General features: G+C 44.9%; 1 protein-coding gene across 1 annotated transcript in view; it reads left to right on the plus strand.

The window, feature by feature from the left end:
• The first annotated feature begins 12,352 nt into the window (after nt 1–12,352).
• The window catches only part of LOC116985102 (serine/threonine-protein kinase 33-like), a 60,133-nt gene continuing 56,020 nt past the window's right edge, over nt 12,353–16,465 (plus strand). The window contains exon 1 of the mRNA XM_033039522.1: nt 12,353–12,679. The gene's annotated coding sequence lies outside the window, so the exon portion shown is untranslated. The remainder of the gene's footprint in view (nt 12,680–16,465) is intronic.

A 16,465-nucleotide genomic window follows, 5' to 3' on the forward strand; every position in this document is an offset into this window, starting at 1 on the left:
AGTTGCGATCTCCCACATTAACTTGCGTGTTAATAAATAATACATTTCTCCATTTGGCCTGACACTGGTGATGCACTTGCACTGAGTGAAGGCAAGTTCTGTAACAGAAGCACAAATGCTGAAAGGCCAGATAGGTTCAGTCAAATTATATTTAGCCTGATTGTCTTTACTGAGTCACAGTCGCCCCGCAATACAGAGTTTTATTTATGGGTTAGAAATTGAACGATTTATTTGTGCGCAGGTTAATCAGGCTACGTAATTCAAGGGGGAAGTTACATCTAAATATTTATTTCATCCGACGTATACCAGGAAGAGGGAAGGAGAGCAGATTTGTCCACAAGGGTTTTCTCACTGAAAACCATGACCACCAGGTTGAAGAACTGCTTCTTTGCACTAAACATCAATAGACAATAGACAATAGGTGCAGGAGTAGGCCATTCGGCCCTTCGAGCCAGCAACGCCATTCAATGTGATCATGGCCGATCATCCCCAATCAGTACCCCGTTCCTGCCTTCTCCCCATATCCCCTGACTCTGCTATCTTTAAGAGCCCGATCTAGCTCTCTCTTGAAAGCACCCAGAGAACCCGACTCCACCGCCCTCTGAGGCAGAGAATTCCAAAGACTCATAAACACAGTACAACACTAACCTCAGCAACTATGAGCTTCTACGGACTATGTCTTTGATTGCAACACAGACTTCAGGGGTGTTTTATACTGAGTAAAGCCCCTGTCCCACTGTACGAGGTAATTCAAGAGTTCTCCCGAGTTTTCCCCTGATTCGAACTCGGAGAATGTCCGTAGCGGGTCCGTAGGAGTTCGTGGATGTCTTGTAGCGGCTCGTAATGCTAACGGTAGGTACTCGGGACAACCGGTAACTCGTGACATTTTTTCATCCCGGCAAAAAAATGTCCACGGGTAAAAAAATACTCGTGATGAAAAAAATTGTTGCTTTTTATACCTACCGTTAGCAGTACGAGCCGCTACGAGACATACACAAACTCTTATGGACCCGCTATGGACATTCTCCGAGTTCGAATCAGGGGAAAACTCGGGAGAACTCTTGAATTACCTCGAACAGTGGGACAGGGGCTTTACTCCAGCACTTTGTGCTTTTACACTCCAGCGCTTTATGTTTATACACTGAGCACAAAAAAACAGAAATGCTGAAGTAACTGAGTATAAAAACACAAAGTGCAGGAGTATTAAACACTTTTTGTTTATTTTATACTGAGTTACTCCAGCACTTTGTTTTTTTTATACTGAGTTACTCCTGCACTTTCTTTTTTAACAGAGTGACTCCAGCACTTTGTGTTTATTTTTGTAAACCAACATCTGCAGTTCCTCGTGTCCGGACGTTATTCACTGTTATAGTTACTTAGTATTACCATTATTAATTAGTTGATTTAGTTTTTTATGTATTATCTGGGAGTTATTGCATTTACAGGCAAGCTGCAGCAGCAAGTGAGAATTTAATTGTACCTTTGTCAGTACATAATGACAATTAATCATTCCTGACTCTTAACGCTTGGCTTAGGGGATGACCTACAGGGGATTGAGATAGATAGTGGAAAATCCCTGAAGAGTCTAATAGGGTAATATTTTGACATTATAATATCTCCCACAGGGTCAGTGTATGTACAGCCTTACAAGACTAGAACATAATAAGCATATGAAACAAACTGGTAGAAGATGACTATTGATATGCCTCTATGTTGTCTTTCACTGAGGTACCAATGGATTTTTTTTACCTCAGCACCACTTTCCTACACCATACTACGACCCTTTGCTTCTCTTAATATCCAACAATCTAACAATCCCTTTCCTGAATATATTCAGTGACTGCCTTTCAAAGCCATCTTGGGTCGAGAATTCTAAAGATCTACTGCGCAGCTGGTAGAGCCACTGCCTCACAGCGCCAGAAACCCGAGTTCGATCCTGATATCGGGTGCGGTCTGCGCCAGGGTTCGCGCGTTCTCCCAGCGAGCGCTTGGGTTTATTCCGGTTGCTCCGGGTTTCCTCTGTAATTGGCCTCTGTAAATTGCTCCTCATGTGTAAGGAGAGGAGGGAGGGGGATATGGATCACGTGCAGGTAGTGGAGATCGGTTTAACTTGGCATCATGTTCAGCACAGACATGGTGGGCTGAAGGGCCTGTTCCTGTGCTGTACTGTTCTTTGTTCCATGAATCCTACCAATGGTATTTCACCAGAATAATGGCAAATATTCAAGAAAGCAGCTCACAATCACCTTTGCAAAGGCAATTAGGAATTGGCAGCAATGTTCAGACCATGAAAAATGAATACAGTAAAAAATAAGAGAATCATACTGGAACAGTCTAACTGGAGACAGATCAATGTTTGCTAGAAATGATTTATAGAGAAGGGGATGAGATAACTCGCTTAGAACACCTTTGTGTAACTCAATAACAAAGATCCTATAGCTTTGCTATAGGATCCTTGCTCAATAGTACATAGAACATAGAACAATACACTATGTCAAGACCATCACTTATCTACCTGCACTTTATGAACATTAACCTCTCCAATTTTAGGTAACTAGTTTTAGCTTTAGAGTTACAGTATGGAAACAGGCCGTTTGGCCCATCGAGTCCGTGCCGACCAGCAATTACCCGTACACTAGTTCGATCCTACATTTAAGGGACACATTTACAGAAGCCAATTAACCTACATGCTTTTAAAGTGTGGGAGGAAGCTGGAACACCTAAAGAAAACCCACATGGTCACAGGGGGAACGTACAAACGCCACACAGACAGCATCCATTGTCAGGATCGAACCTGGGTCTCTGGTGCTATGAGGCAACTCTACTGCTGCGTCGCTGTGTCACCTAACCAACGGCCTAACTGGCCAACAACAATCCTGTCCCCTTCCCTGTTCTCTTCCACCTACAACCCTTTCCTCTGGCTTCACATTTCACGCCTCTTATCTCCTTATCTCACAACCTTTAATCTTTTCATCTCTGGCTTTTGTCCACCCATCTACCAATCAAAAATAAACCCTCACCTGTATCCACCTATCTATCACTTGCCAAGCCTTGTCCTTCCTCCACCTCTCTTTTCCAGCTCCCAACCCCCCCCCCCCCTCCCCCATTACAATCAGTCTGAAGAATGGTCCCGACCCGAAACGTCACCGATCTATGTCCTCCACAGATGCTGCCTGGACCCGCTGTCTTCCTTTTTGTAATACTGCTGCATTCCACTGAGTGGCGATATTGTACTTTGAAAATATCTTCACCATTCGATGATAATGTGTCAGGGGTGGATGGGAATTCAGCTCCCTTTCCAGACTCCTTCTGACAGATACAACTTTTTTTGCTTTGAAGGTTTAGTAGAATGTTTGAGAGATCCTTGCTGAATCTTTCTGTTCAATTTTGCTGGGGCCTTGCTAGATCTTTCAAGGGTAGAGACGGTCTCTCATTCGTCATCAACCCAGCCAATATTACGGCATTATATTGCACAAAGGTGTAAAGTTCTTACTCTTTGAAATGACATTGACCCCACTGGTATTGTGGGCCAAAGAGCCTGTTCCTGTCTGTACTTTTCTCTATGTAGGAAGAAACTGCAAGATGCTGGTTTACACCGAAGATAGACCCAAATTGCTAGAGTCATTCAGCAGGTCACAAAGTATCTCTGGAGAAAAGGAATAGGTGACGTTTCGGGTTGACCCTTATTTAGACAGAACTTCAGAGTCTGAAGAAGGGTCTCGACCCAAAATGTCACCCATTCCTTTTTCTCCAGAAATGATGCCTGACCCACTAAGTTACCCCAGCGTTTCGTGCCTATCTTTGGTATTAACCAGCACCTGCGGTTCATTTTCATGACATCTTTCCTACAATAGGTCGACACAAACTGAACACAATACTCGAAATGTTGCCTCACCAATGTCCTGTACAACTGTAACGCGACCTCCCAACTTCGAGACTCAGTACTCTGACATTCATGGCATGCTTGCCATCTTACCATGAGAGTCTAAATCATACCACAGGCTGAAGTGTACAATACCTCAACAATCCCTCACGATCCTCCTTTGACTTCCTTGACACATACTTTGAAGGCTTTTCCTGCCACTCGTTTCGGAGCCACTGTTGGCCTTGCCCTCTTGCTGTACGAATTGCTAGCTTTTATTTCCACTACATTGTTTTAGGATATATAGAAAAACGAGGATATGTCACGATAAATGCTGTACGTCATTACTTGTGCGGTTTGATGGGAGAACTCTGAGCCGTAGAAGTTGGATGTAAGTTATGGTCACCTCAGGAGCTGAGATATACATCACACTACATGCCTGATGGATGACATGCAATTTGTTATACTTGCAATGGTTTACAACTTAACCGACAGAGCAAAAATGAATGAGTGTATTTGTAGTTTTTTTTAAAGGTCACCAAAAATCAATTGATATTGTGTTTCAATATTGTTTCGAGACCCAAAACGTCACCTGTCCATATCCTCCTGGTCCATTAAGTTACTCCAGCACTTTGTGTTTAGAGTTTAGTTTAGTTTAATGATACAGACCCTTCGGCCCATCGAGTCCACACCGACCATCGATCACCCGTTCACACTGACTAGTTCAAGGCTATCCCACTCTCTCATCCATTCCCTAACACTAGGGGCAATTTTACAGAGGGCCAATTAACCAACAAACTTGCATGTCTTCGGGATGTGGGAGGAAACCGGAGCACCCGGAGGAAACTAACGCGGTCACAGGGAGAACGTGCAAACTCCACACACACACATATACACACAGACAGCATCCATGGTCAGGATTGAACCTGGGTCTCTGGTGCTGCAAGGCAGCGGCTATTCCACTGTGTCATCCCAAAAACTGTTGTTCTTAACACGAGTCGGGTGATAATTGAGATGGGAGTCAGTCTCCAGCCTTCAAATGTAGGGAGGCACTGCGTAGTGCAGAGGTAGAGACACTGCCTCACTGTGCCAGAGACCTGGGTTCGATCCTGACCTTGGGTGCTGTCTGTGTGGAGTTCGCCTGCCCAAGTGTCCTTTATATACTTATAGTATTGGACGGCACAATGACGCAGCAGTATAGCCTCTGCCTCACAGTGCCTCACAGACCCAGGTTCCATCCTAACCTCGGGATCATTTGGAAAGTATTTCCATTTTTGCGTTTTAATAGTTTACCGGAGTTGGCAGCATCAGTAGAAATTAAGAAGGTGTTTTGGCCCAGAATACAGAGCCGCTGCCTCACAGCACTAAAGACCCAGGTTCAATCCTGACCTCGGGTGTGTCTGTGTGGAGTTTGCACGTGCTCCTTGTGACCACGTGGGTTTCCTCCTGCTGCTCCGGTTTCATCCCACATCCCAAAGACGTGCGGTTCTGCAGTTTAATTGGCCCGCTGTAAATTGCCCCTGGTGTGTAGAGAGTGGATGAGAAAGTGGGATAACATGGAACTCCAAAGATGTGGCCTGAGTGCAAGAGCAGCAATTTGTCTTTTACCGAAAATTCCTGCAGATTCCTCCGAAGATCTGCAGTTCTAACGTAGAACTGGCATACGAATGGGTAATCGGTGGTCAGCATGGACTTGGTGGGCTGAAAGGCCTGTTTCCATGCTGTATCTCTAAAAAACTAAAATATAACTAATCTAGCGAGGCCTCTGATTCAGCCTATGGGTGATGGAGCACTTAAGCAACAGGTGGATACAAACATAATGAGGCTCATACTACAAATGTCGGTCTCGTGTGGAAGCGATGATTATTTAGTTTAGTTTAATTTATTGCCATGTATACTGAGGTACAATGCAAAGCTTTTTGTTGCGTGCTATCCTGTCAGCAGAAGGACAATACATGATTACAATAGAGCCGTCCACAGTGTACAGATACAGGCATAAAGGGAATAACGTTCAGTGCAAGATAAAGTCCAGTAAAGTCAGATTAAAGATAGTCCCAGCTCTTTATGAGTTAAGTAGAAGTTCAGGACCATTCTCTGTCTACAGCTGGGAAGAAACTGTGTAGAAAGGCCTTGCAGATGCTGGTTTATACTGAAGATAGACCAAAGTGCTGGAGTAACTTAGCGGGTCAGGCAGCATCTATGAAGAAAAAGGATGGGTGAGGTTTCAGGTCCGGTCTGAAGAAGGGTCCCGCCTCGAAACGTCGCCCATCATCTTTCTCCAGAGATGCTGCCTGACCTGCTGAGTTACTCCAGCACTCTGTGTCTACCTTTGGGAAGAAACTGTGTCTGAATCTGGAGGTGTGCGTTTTTGCACTCCTGCACCTCTTGCCTGATGGGAGAGGGGAGAAGAGGGAGTGACGGGGTGAGACCTGGCCTTGATCATGCTGATGTACCAATGTCGCCAAGGATTGAGAAAAATCTGGCAGAAAACAGAGTGCCCCTGTGACGTACAGTGCTAATGGCTGCCCCAGAGATGAAAACAGCAGCCTATGAGACCAGTGCATCTGTGCAGATGACAAAACTCTACTTTGAATTTCCGATTTGTTGGCTGGTCTGACATCTTCTTGGACTTTAGCCATAAATTGAGGTAGAAAGAATAGTTCAGTGATGAGAAAGCTGTCAGGATAAATTAAATCATTAATTTGTTGCTTGGATGTTTATTTTTGAGGTGGGCGATGAGCAATGAATAAAGAGAAGATGGTAATGAATTTGGCGATATGTAAATAATACGTGGCCGTCCAAAAGCAGGAGAGAAGGTTGCAATCAAATGAATCTCATCACACGTCCCTGCTATTATTCAACGGAAAATAATCTTCTTTGGGGCCAGTTAAATGGAAATATAATCATCTCTAATGAGAGAATATTTTCAATGCGTTTACAGAATAGCCGTCTTATTGGCAATAGTGGTTTGGCCAGAAGTGTTAACTCGGTAAATATTACACTGAAATATCTCATTTTGTTTTGTTAAATTGTGCAATGCTCCTTCCAACTCAATTTAGAGAACGTCTCATCCTGACCTTTACGTGGAATCCTTGTTTGATTGTTGTGGTGTAAATGACAGGCACAGGGATGGTTAAAAACACAACTCCCTACTCATTGGATTGCTGGCTTCGAAAATACATTGGATAATTTTACGGCACAAATAGCACAATTTTTTTTTTAATGAACACCCAACTCCTTCACAAATCCAAAAGGGTTGCATTATGATGCCATGCCTTTCGTTCATTCCACCTTATCACTTATTAATAATCATATGAAATCTCGGAAGGCCCAAGGTGTGTTCGGCTGCACAGTGCAGCAGGTAGTGCTGTTGCCTCACAGCGCCGGAGACTCGGGTTCGATCGAAAACTAGAAGGCAGAGGCTTCTGGTGAGATACTGAAGATAGATCGGGCGGCACAGTGGTGTAGTGGTAGAGTTGCTGCCTTACAGCATCAGAGTTAGATCCTGACCTCGGCTGCTGTCTGCATGTGGAGTTTGTATGTTCTCCCTGTGACTGTGTGGGTTTCTGCCGGGTGCTCCGGTTTCCTCCCACACTCTAAAGACATGCAGGTTTATTGGCCCTTGGTAAAATTGCCCCTAGTGTGTGAGCTTTCCAGCTTAACAACTTCTTTCCTATTAACGTGACCAAAACTGAACACAACATTCCAAATGACTCTGTCATAACCTCTGTTCACTGGAGGTAGAAACCCTTATGAGTTATTTTTGGTACGTTAACTAATCCTGGGTCAGATGTTTCACTGCTCCACCAGACTGACGAAAACATTGACAGACAAAGACTGAAGAAGGGTCTCGACCCAAAACATCACCCATTCCTTCTCTCCAGAGATGCTGCCCGTCCCACTGAGTTACTCCAACATTTTGTGTCTATCTTTGGTTTAAACCAGCATCTGCAGTTCCTTCCTGCAACAAAACCAAAGACATTGATTGATTTGTTTCTGTCAGCGGTCTCCAGCTGATATTATTAAATTAGTTTTACATCTGTTAAATCAACGGTGGGCACCAAAAGTGGACAAAATCCTTTCGATCCTAACAGTTTGCTCACAGCCTTGAGGGTTCTGGTGAGGGTTGGGCCACATAAGGACGCTGGTGTCATTCCATTTGTAGAGCTCGCTTGATATTCAGTTCACAATCTCAAACAACGGGCCAACGTGATGGAAGAAATATCAAGCCAGCCTGCTGGCAAAGACGTCACTTTTAAATGTCACCCAATGTGTCTTCGGGGGAGGTTGCAATGATGCTGCAACATCAAGACTTTTGTCTTCACGTTCATCTCTCCGAGGACAAATATTTATCTAGATGTGGTTTTAAAGTAAGTCTCCTGCATGTAAAATTCTCCACAGTCAACGTTTCTGAACGTCGCCTCAATAAAGAACAAAATCACGAGAGGAATAGATTTGGTAAGCGCACAAAGTCTCCTGCCCAGAGTAGGGGAATTGTGAACTAGAGGATATGTGTTTAAGGTGAGGGGGAAAAGATTTAATAGGAACCTATTAGGAGCAAAAGGATTTGAGTATAGGAGCAGGGAGGTTCTACTGCAGTTGTACAGGGTCTTGGTGAGACCACACCTGGAGTATTGCGTACAGTTTTGGTCTCCTAATCTGAGGAAATACATTCTTGCCATAGAGGGAGTACAGAGAAGGTTCACCAGACTGATTCCTGGGATGGCAGGACTTTCATATGAAGAAAGACTGCATACTCAGCTTGTACTCGCTAGAATTTAGAAGATTGAGGGGGGATCTTATAGAAACGTACAACATTTTTAAGGGGTTGGACAGGCTAGATGCAAGAAGATTGTTCCCGATGTTGGGGAAGTCCAGAACAAGGGGTCACAGTTTAAGGATAAGGGGGAAGTCTTTTAGGACCGATATGAGAAAAACATTTTTCACACTGAGAGTGGTAAATCTGTGGAATTTGCTGCCACAGAAGGTAGTTGAGGCCAGTTCATTGGGAGTCAGATGTGGCCCTTGTGGCTAAAGGGATCAGGGGGTATGGAGAGAAGGCAGGTACAGGATACTGAGTTGGATGATCAGCCATGATCATATTGAATGGCGGTGCAGGCTCAAAGGACCGAATGGCCTACTCCTGCACCTATTTTCTGTGTAACCTTTTCACACAGAGGGTGGTGGGGATATGGAACGAACTGCCGGAGGAGGTAGTTGAGGCAGGTAATATCGCAACGTTCAAGAAACCTTTGGACAGGTACATGGATAGGACAGGCTTAGACTAGTGTAAATGGGACATGATGATCAGTGTGGACAAGTCGGGCTGAAGAGCCTGTTTGCACACTGTATGACTCCATAACAAATTCAAACAGCCAGGGGTGGTGGAGGCAGATAGGTAGTGGTGCTTAAGAGGCTTTTAGATAGGCACGTGGATATCCCGGGAATGGATGGGATATGGATCATGTGCATGCAGAGGAGATTTAGCTTAAAAAAAGACACAAAGTGCAGGAGTAACTCAGCGGTTCAGGCAGCATCTCTGGAGAAGATGAATAGGTGCCCTTTTGGGTTGGGACCCTTCAATAGACTCTTAATTTAGCTTGATATCATGTTCGGCACAGAAATGGTGGGCCAAAGGGCTTGTCCCTGTGCTGTGCGTTTCTCAATGCAGCCAACCACAGCCGTCTAACAATAGGCGGTGTTACCTGTATTTTTAAGAGCATACCAGCCAATGTATTAAACGTAGTGGTGAGGACTGTCACAGTGGTGCAGCGGTAGAGTTGCTGCCTTTATGCCCCTGTCCCACTTAGGAAACCTAAACGGAAACCTCTGGGAACTTTGCGCCCCACCCAAGGTTTCCGTGTGGTTCCAGGAGGTTTTTATCAGTCTCCCTACCTGCTTCCACTACCTGCAACCTCCGGCAACCACCTGCAACCTCCGGGAACCACACGAAAACCTTGGGTGGGGCACAAAGTCTCCAGAAGTTTCCGTTCAGGTTTCCTAAGTGGAACATGGGCATTACAGCGCTTACAGCACCGGAGACCCGGCTCGATCCTGACCACGGGTGCTGTCTGTACGGAGTTTGTACGTTCTCCCGTGACCTGCGTGGGTTTTCTCCGAGATCTTCGGTTTCCTCCCACACTCCAAAGACATACAGGTATGTAGGTAAATTGGCTTGGTGTAAATGTAAAAATTGTCCCTAGTGGGTATAGGATAGTGTTAATGTGCGGGGATCGCTGGTTGGCGCGGACCCGGTGGGCCGAAGGGCCTGTTTCCATGTTGTATCTCTAAACTAAACTAAACTAAATTCACAATTCATTGCCTCTACTTTCTAAGAAGATTGAGGCAATTCGGTATGTCAACGAATAGGCTCTTGACCTTCTACAGTGGAGAGCATCTTGCCTGGTTCGGCAACTCGAAGGCCCAGGAATGAAGAAGACTGCAAAATGCGGTGAACACTGCCTGGCCCATCAAGGACACTGACCTACAGGATCTGCAGGATCTACAGGAGGGGCTGCCTCAAATAGGCAGTCAGCATCATCAGACACCCACACCACCAAGGCCATGCTTTCATTTCACTCCTGCCATCGGGAAGAAGAAACATAGAAACATAGAAAATAGGTGCAGGAGTAGGCCATTCGGCCCTTCGAGCCTGCACCACCATTCAATATGATCATGGCTGATCATCCAACTCAGTATCCCGTACCTGCCTTCTCTCCATACCCCCTGATCCCTTTAGCCACAAGGGCCACATCTAATTCCCTCTTAAATATAACCAATGAACTGTGGCCTCAACTACCTTCTGTGGCAGAGAATTCCACAGATTCACCACTCTCTGTGTAAAAAATGATTTTCTCATCTCGGTCCTAAAAGATTTCCCCCTGGCCTGAAGGCCTGAAAACTGTAACGTTCAGATTCAGGAGCAGCTTCTTCCCAACAACCTTCAAGCTATTAAACATGACAACCTCCAACTAAGTTCCAAACTACATAGACTTGCCTTGACTATTATTCTCTGTGTGGCTTTATTGCACAGTGAACCTCTTTTTGTTGTTTATTATGGCATTTACAGACTACTGTGTGTAATGTTCAAGAAGGAACTGCAGATGCTGGAAAATCGAAGGTAGACAAAATTGCTGGAGAAACTCAGCGGGACGAAACGTTGCCTATTTCCTTCGCTCCATAGATGCTGCCGCACCCGCTGAGTTTCTCCAGCAATTTTGTCTACCTACTGTGTTTACTGACTACTACATTTATATAATGGTTGTGCTGCTTGCTGTAGGTAAGAACTTCATTGTTCCGTTTTGGGACACTCTTGACTCTTGATAAAGCTCTGGTGTACGTCATTATTATTTTACCCAAGGAGAATATCTCGAGCCAACATCACAAAGGTTCCCGACACAAAGCGTCACCTCTCCAGAGATGCTGCCTGACCCGCTGAGTTACTCCAGCACTTTGTGTCTTTTTTTAAAATCAGAAAGAAAAAATCCTACCCACATGACGAACACTTTACAATATTCACAACAGTGATTGATACAGCCAATAAAGCAGCCGCGATTGTTCTCATTGTAACGAATTCAAACTAGTTAAGTACTGCTCTCATCCAGAGAAAGAATCACTTCCATTAAATGACACTGATGTTTAAAAATTAATATTCTCGGTTAGCGATAGCACAGAACATAATAAGTGCGCACTTTAGTGGGCTTAACTTAACAGCCTCTTGAGTTGAAGGGATTTGTTGCCGACCAAGGTGTATTTGAGCCTAATCTTTGGCATTACTAATCACCACTAAAGTTATATGACCGAGTGATTTAAAGGGGCATTGTTCTCAGGAATTTATAGCTGATAAATTACTCCAATAAACAAACCTGTAACCCTTTCCCTGATCACAATATTCCGAGCAGCCAATCCTTTAGAATATATTAACATCTAAAATAGCCCTGTTTAAAAAGGCTCAGGAGGGGGAATTCATTCTATTCGGTATCCAACGACAGTGTGTTTTATTTATTGAACTTCTTTTTTTTTGATTGTTCATTATGTTACCTATTGAGTGCCGTGTTTACAGACCTGTTATGCTGCTGCAAGTAAGAATATCATTGTTCCGTGACGCTTGAACACTTACTTGCTACTTGAATGTGGAACTGAAAGAGAATGATACGAATATCATTCATCTATGACCAGTATCATTTAGCAGCATACAGGCAATGATTAAATCCCCAGAAATACTTGGTGTAATACTTGGCGTGAGTAATGTGCAGTGGGTAACCTGTAAATGGTGTTAATGAACAAGTTCAACTTAGAAGTTAAAGTTGAACTTGCCCCAAAAAAAGTGACTGGAAGCAAATTGTTTGCAATCGGTAACTACCCAGTTTTCTCTCCCCCCCATCCCCAGCCCAGAAAGAGAAAATCTGGCAAGGTTCAAGTTGTGAGCATGCGATTTGTAGGGAGGTCAATTTCTATGGCAGTCTCATTACATAACCTGCAACAAAGACCCGTGTCAGCAGTGTACACAGGAGCCACTCCGTTACGTTACCATGCAACGTCGAACAGGTTGCGAGACAAGAAAGTATTAGGTTTCTATAAAAAGAAAGCCTCCAAGCGGAGGCTTGAATAGAGAATTCTGTGGAAATATGACACAGGAAGACAGACGTGGAAAGTGATTAGAGGCGGCTTCAGAGCTGGGCGACTGGAAATTAATTTTTAGAGTGATGTTTTGCAGCGTGTGACAGATCAGAATTATATACTAGTGGGAGCTCATTATCAGAAAAATATGAAGATGTAAAAGATGTTCTTTTCCCCTGGTCTCAAAATGTCAACATTGTAAGTATTTTCAGACCATCGTGTTCGTGCAATGCTTCCACATCATGTTTTCTGATCCTTTACTGGTCTAGCAAACAGTCAAGCTTGCAATGAAGGGGGGGGGAGTAATTGCTTTTTTTCCCCTTTCAAGATTCAAACTGGACAAAGCTCTAAAGTGTATCTACTTAAACGCTGTTTCTGTGGTTCATACATTGTGGCGCAAATTGCTGGAGTAGCTCAGCGGGGCAGATTAAATGGACAGGAAGGAATTGCAGATGCTGGTTTAGCCGAAGTTAGACACAACATGCTGACACTATGGACTACACGGTTATAATGCGATACCGCTGGGTTGCGACCAAGCCACACTTGAGAATGTGTGAGGGAATTAAATCAGTCGAGGCCTAATTGTTTAACTTTTGCGAAGAAATGCTTATTAGTATTACGACAGAACAAATCATTAATAATAATAATAATAAATTTTATTTATGGGCGCCTTTCAAGAGTCTCAAGGACACCTTACAAAAATTTAGCAGGTAGAGGAAAAACATGTAAGGGGAATGAAATAAATAGTAGAGACATGACTAGTACGCAAAGTAAAGACAGAATACAATTCAAAACACAATAGGAGGCAATTAATGCACAGATGGAAAGGGAGGGGGACGGGGGGCTAAGGATAGGCCGAGGTGAAGAGATGGGTCTTGAGGCGGGACTGGAAGAGGGTGAGGGACACGGAATTGCGGATCAGTGGGGGGAGGGAGTTCCAGAGCCTGGGAGCTGCCCTGGAGAAGGCTCTGTCCCCAAAACTGCGGAGGTTGGACTTGTGGATGGAGAGGAGACCGGCTGATGTGGATCTGAGGGACCGTGAGGGTTGGTAGGGGGAGAGGAGGTCAGTGAGATATGGGGGGGCCAGATGGTGGAGGGCTTTGTAGGTGAGGATCAGGATTTTGTAGGTGATCCGGTGGGAGATGGGAAGCCAGTGAAGTTGTTTGAGGACTGGAGTGATGTGATGCCAGGATTTGGTGTGGGTGATGAGTCGGGCGGCTGCGTTCTGGACCAGTTGAAGTCGGTTGATGTAGGTGGAGCTGATGCCAAGGAGAAATGAGTTGCAATAGTCCAGTCCGGAGGAAATGAAGGCATGGATGAGTCTTTCAGCAGCGGGAGGTGTGAGAGAGGGTCTGAGTTTGGCGATGTTGCGGAGATGAAAGAAGGAGGTTTTAATGACATGGCGGATGTGAGGCTCAAGGGAGAGGGTGGAATCAAAGATCACGCCAAGGTTGCGGGCCTGGGGAGATGGGGAGACAGTGGTGCCGTCGATGGTGAGAGTGGGGTTATTGATTTTGCTGAGTGTGGCGTTGGAGCCTATGAGGAGGAATTCTGTCTTATCGCTGTTGAGTTTGAGGAAATTATGTTGCATCCAGGTTTTTATAGCTGACAAACAGGAGTTGATATGGGAGAGGGGGGGGGGGGGGGGTTGTGGGGGGATTTGGTGCCGAGGTGGATCTGGGTGTCATCGGCGTAACAGTGGAAGTCTAGGTTGAAGTGGCGGAGTATCTGACTAAGGGGGAGGATGTAGATGATGAAGAGGAGGGGGCCGAGTACGGAGCCTTGGGGAACGCCTTGAGTGACTGTGGCTGTAGCAGAGGTGTGGTTGTGGTTTGAAATAGTTTCAATATTCTGAATTGTTTGAAGAAGGGTCCAGAACCGAAACGTCACCTATCCCCGTTCTCCACAGATGCTGCCTGACCCGCAGAGTTACTCCAGCACTTTGTGTCAGTCTAATGAAGGGCCCTGACCCGAATCGTCACTTATCCATGATCTCCAGAGATGCTGTCTGGCCCACCGAGTTACACTGAGTTTTTTTGTAAACCAGCATCCCTAGTTCCTTGCGTTCAAGAAGGAACTGCAGATGCTGGAAAATCGAAGGTACACAAAAATGCTGGAGAAACTCAGCGGGTGCAGCAGCATCTATGGAGCGAAGGAGATAGGTAACGTTTCGGGCCGAAACCCTTCTTCAACAACATCTCTAGTTCCTTGCGTCCACTTTGGAATAGTTCTGCTGACTGCTGATATTTTAGAAAAAGCTGATATATATGTGACTATGTCAGACATATAGAACTAAAATTTCCCCCCCTCCCCCTCCCTCTACATTCCCTCCTCTTGCTTCACAATTTCCAACTCTTCAATCCATTTGTCATCTGTTTTTTAATCTCTGGGCGTTGTTCCAACTAACTGTCTCATTGAAAACATATAAGATTATTAAGGGTTTGGACACGCTAGAGGCAGGAAACATGTTCCCGAGGTTGGGGGAGTCCAGAACCAGGGGCCACAGTTTAAGAATAAGGTGTAAGCCATTTATAACAGAGATGAGGAAAAACTTTTTCACACAGAGGGTTGTGAATCTGTGGAATTCTCTGCCTCATCGTGTCCAATTGGTGGAGGCCGATTCCCTGGATACTTTCAAGAGAGAGTTAGATAGAGCTCTTATAAGATAGCGGAGTCAGGAGATATGGGGAGAAGGCAGGAATGGGATACTGATTGTGGATGATCAGCCATGATCACAGTGAATGGCGGTGCTGGCTCGAAGGACTGAATGGCATACTCCTGCACCTATTGTCTATTTTCTGTTGTCTATTGTAGTCAGGATCAAACCCGGGTCACTGGCGCTGCAGGGCAGTAGCTCTACCACTGTGCCACCGTGCTGCCTGCCCTAATATATTATTTTATATCTGTAAGGCAGACAGAGTTTTGATTTAATCTGATTCAAACAAAGGTATAAATAGAAGATGCTGGGTTAACGCTTCAGCTGAGATTGGAGGCTCCGTCCCTAGACTGGAACTTAAATGCTTGACTCTCTGATTGAAACACTGAACCAGCATTTGCACAAGGTTGGCTCGGTAAGGTAAATATCTGAATTATTTTTACTTTAGAGTTTAGTTTAGTTTAGTTTAGTTTAGTTTAGAAATACAGCATTGAAACAGGCCATTTGTCCTCCGTATCTACGCCGACCATCGATCACCCATTCACACTAGTTTCATGTTATCCTATTTTCTCATCATCCACTCCCTACACAGTCAGGACAATTTACAGGGAGCCAATTAACCTCCAAACCCATGTGTAGGTAGGAACTGCAGATGCTGGTTCAAACCGGAGATAAGCACACAATGCTGGAGCAACTTAGTGGGTCAGACAGCATCTCTGGAAAAAATAAATAGGTGACGTTTCGGGTCGAGACCCTTCATCAGAAGAACAACCCTGAAACGCCACCTATTTATTTTCTGCAGAGATGCTGTGTGACTCGCTGAGTTACTCCTGCTTTTTTGTTTGTCTTCGGTCTAACTTACAAACTCGCATGTCTTTGGGATGCGGGAGGAAACCGGAGGACCCGGAGGAAACCCGCAAGGTCACAGGGAGAAGGTGCAAACTCAGTACAGACAGCACCTGAGGTCAGGATGGAACCCGGGTCTCTAGCGCAGCGCCTCTGCCGTTGTGCCACCCTGCCTCAGGTTAAGCTCCAGGGCCTTCCCCTCTTCTTCCCTTCAGCCATCAGACTACCAAACTCAACTCAACCAAAAATCTGAACTTTAATAGCCTATTGCACTTTATATGCTTATTTATGTGTGTGTGTGTATATATATATTCACAATTTCCAACTCTTTAATCCATTTGTCATCTGTTTTTTAATCTCCGGACGTTGTTCCAACCAACTGTCGACCAACCCCACCCCTGCCTCACCTGAGTTCACCTGTTACCTGCCACGCTTTGTCCTGCCCCTCCTCTCTTGCAGCATATATATGGACACACTGATCC

The sequence above is a fragment of the Amblyraja radiata genome, chromosome 21 (genome assembly GCF_010909765.2).
Source record: "Amblyraja radiata isolate CabotCenter1 chromosome 21, sAmbRad1.1.pri, whole genome shotgun sequence".
NCBI classification, from domain to species: Eukaryota; Metazoa; Chordata; class Chondrichthyes; order Rajiformes; family Rajidae; genus Amblyraja; species Amblyraja radiata.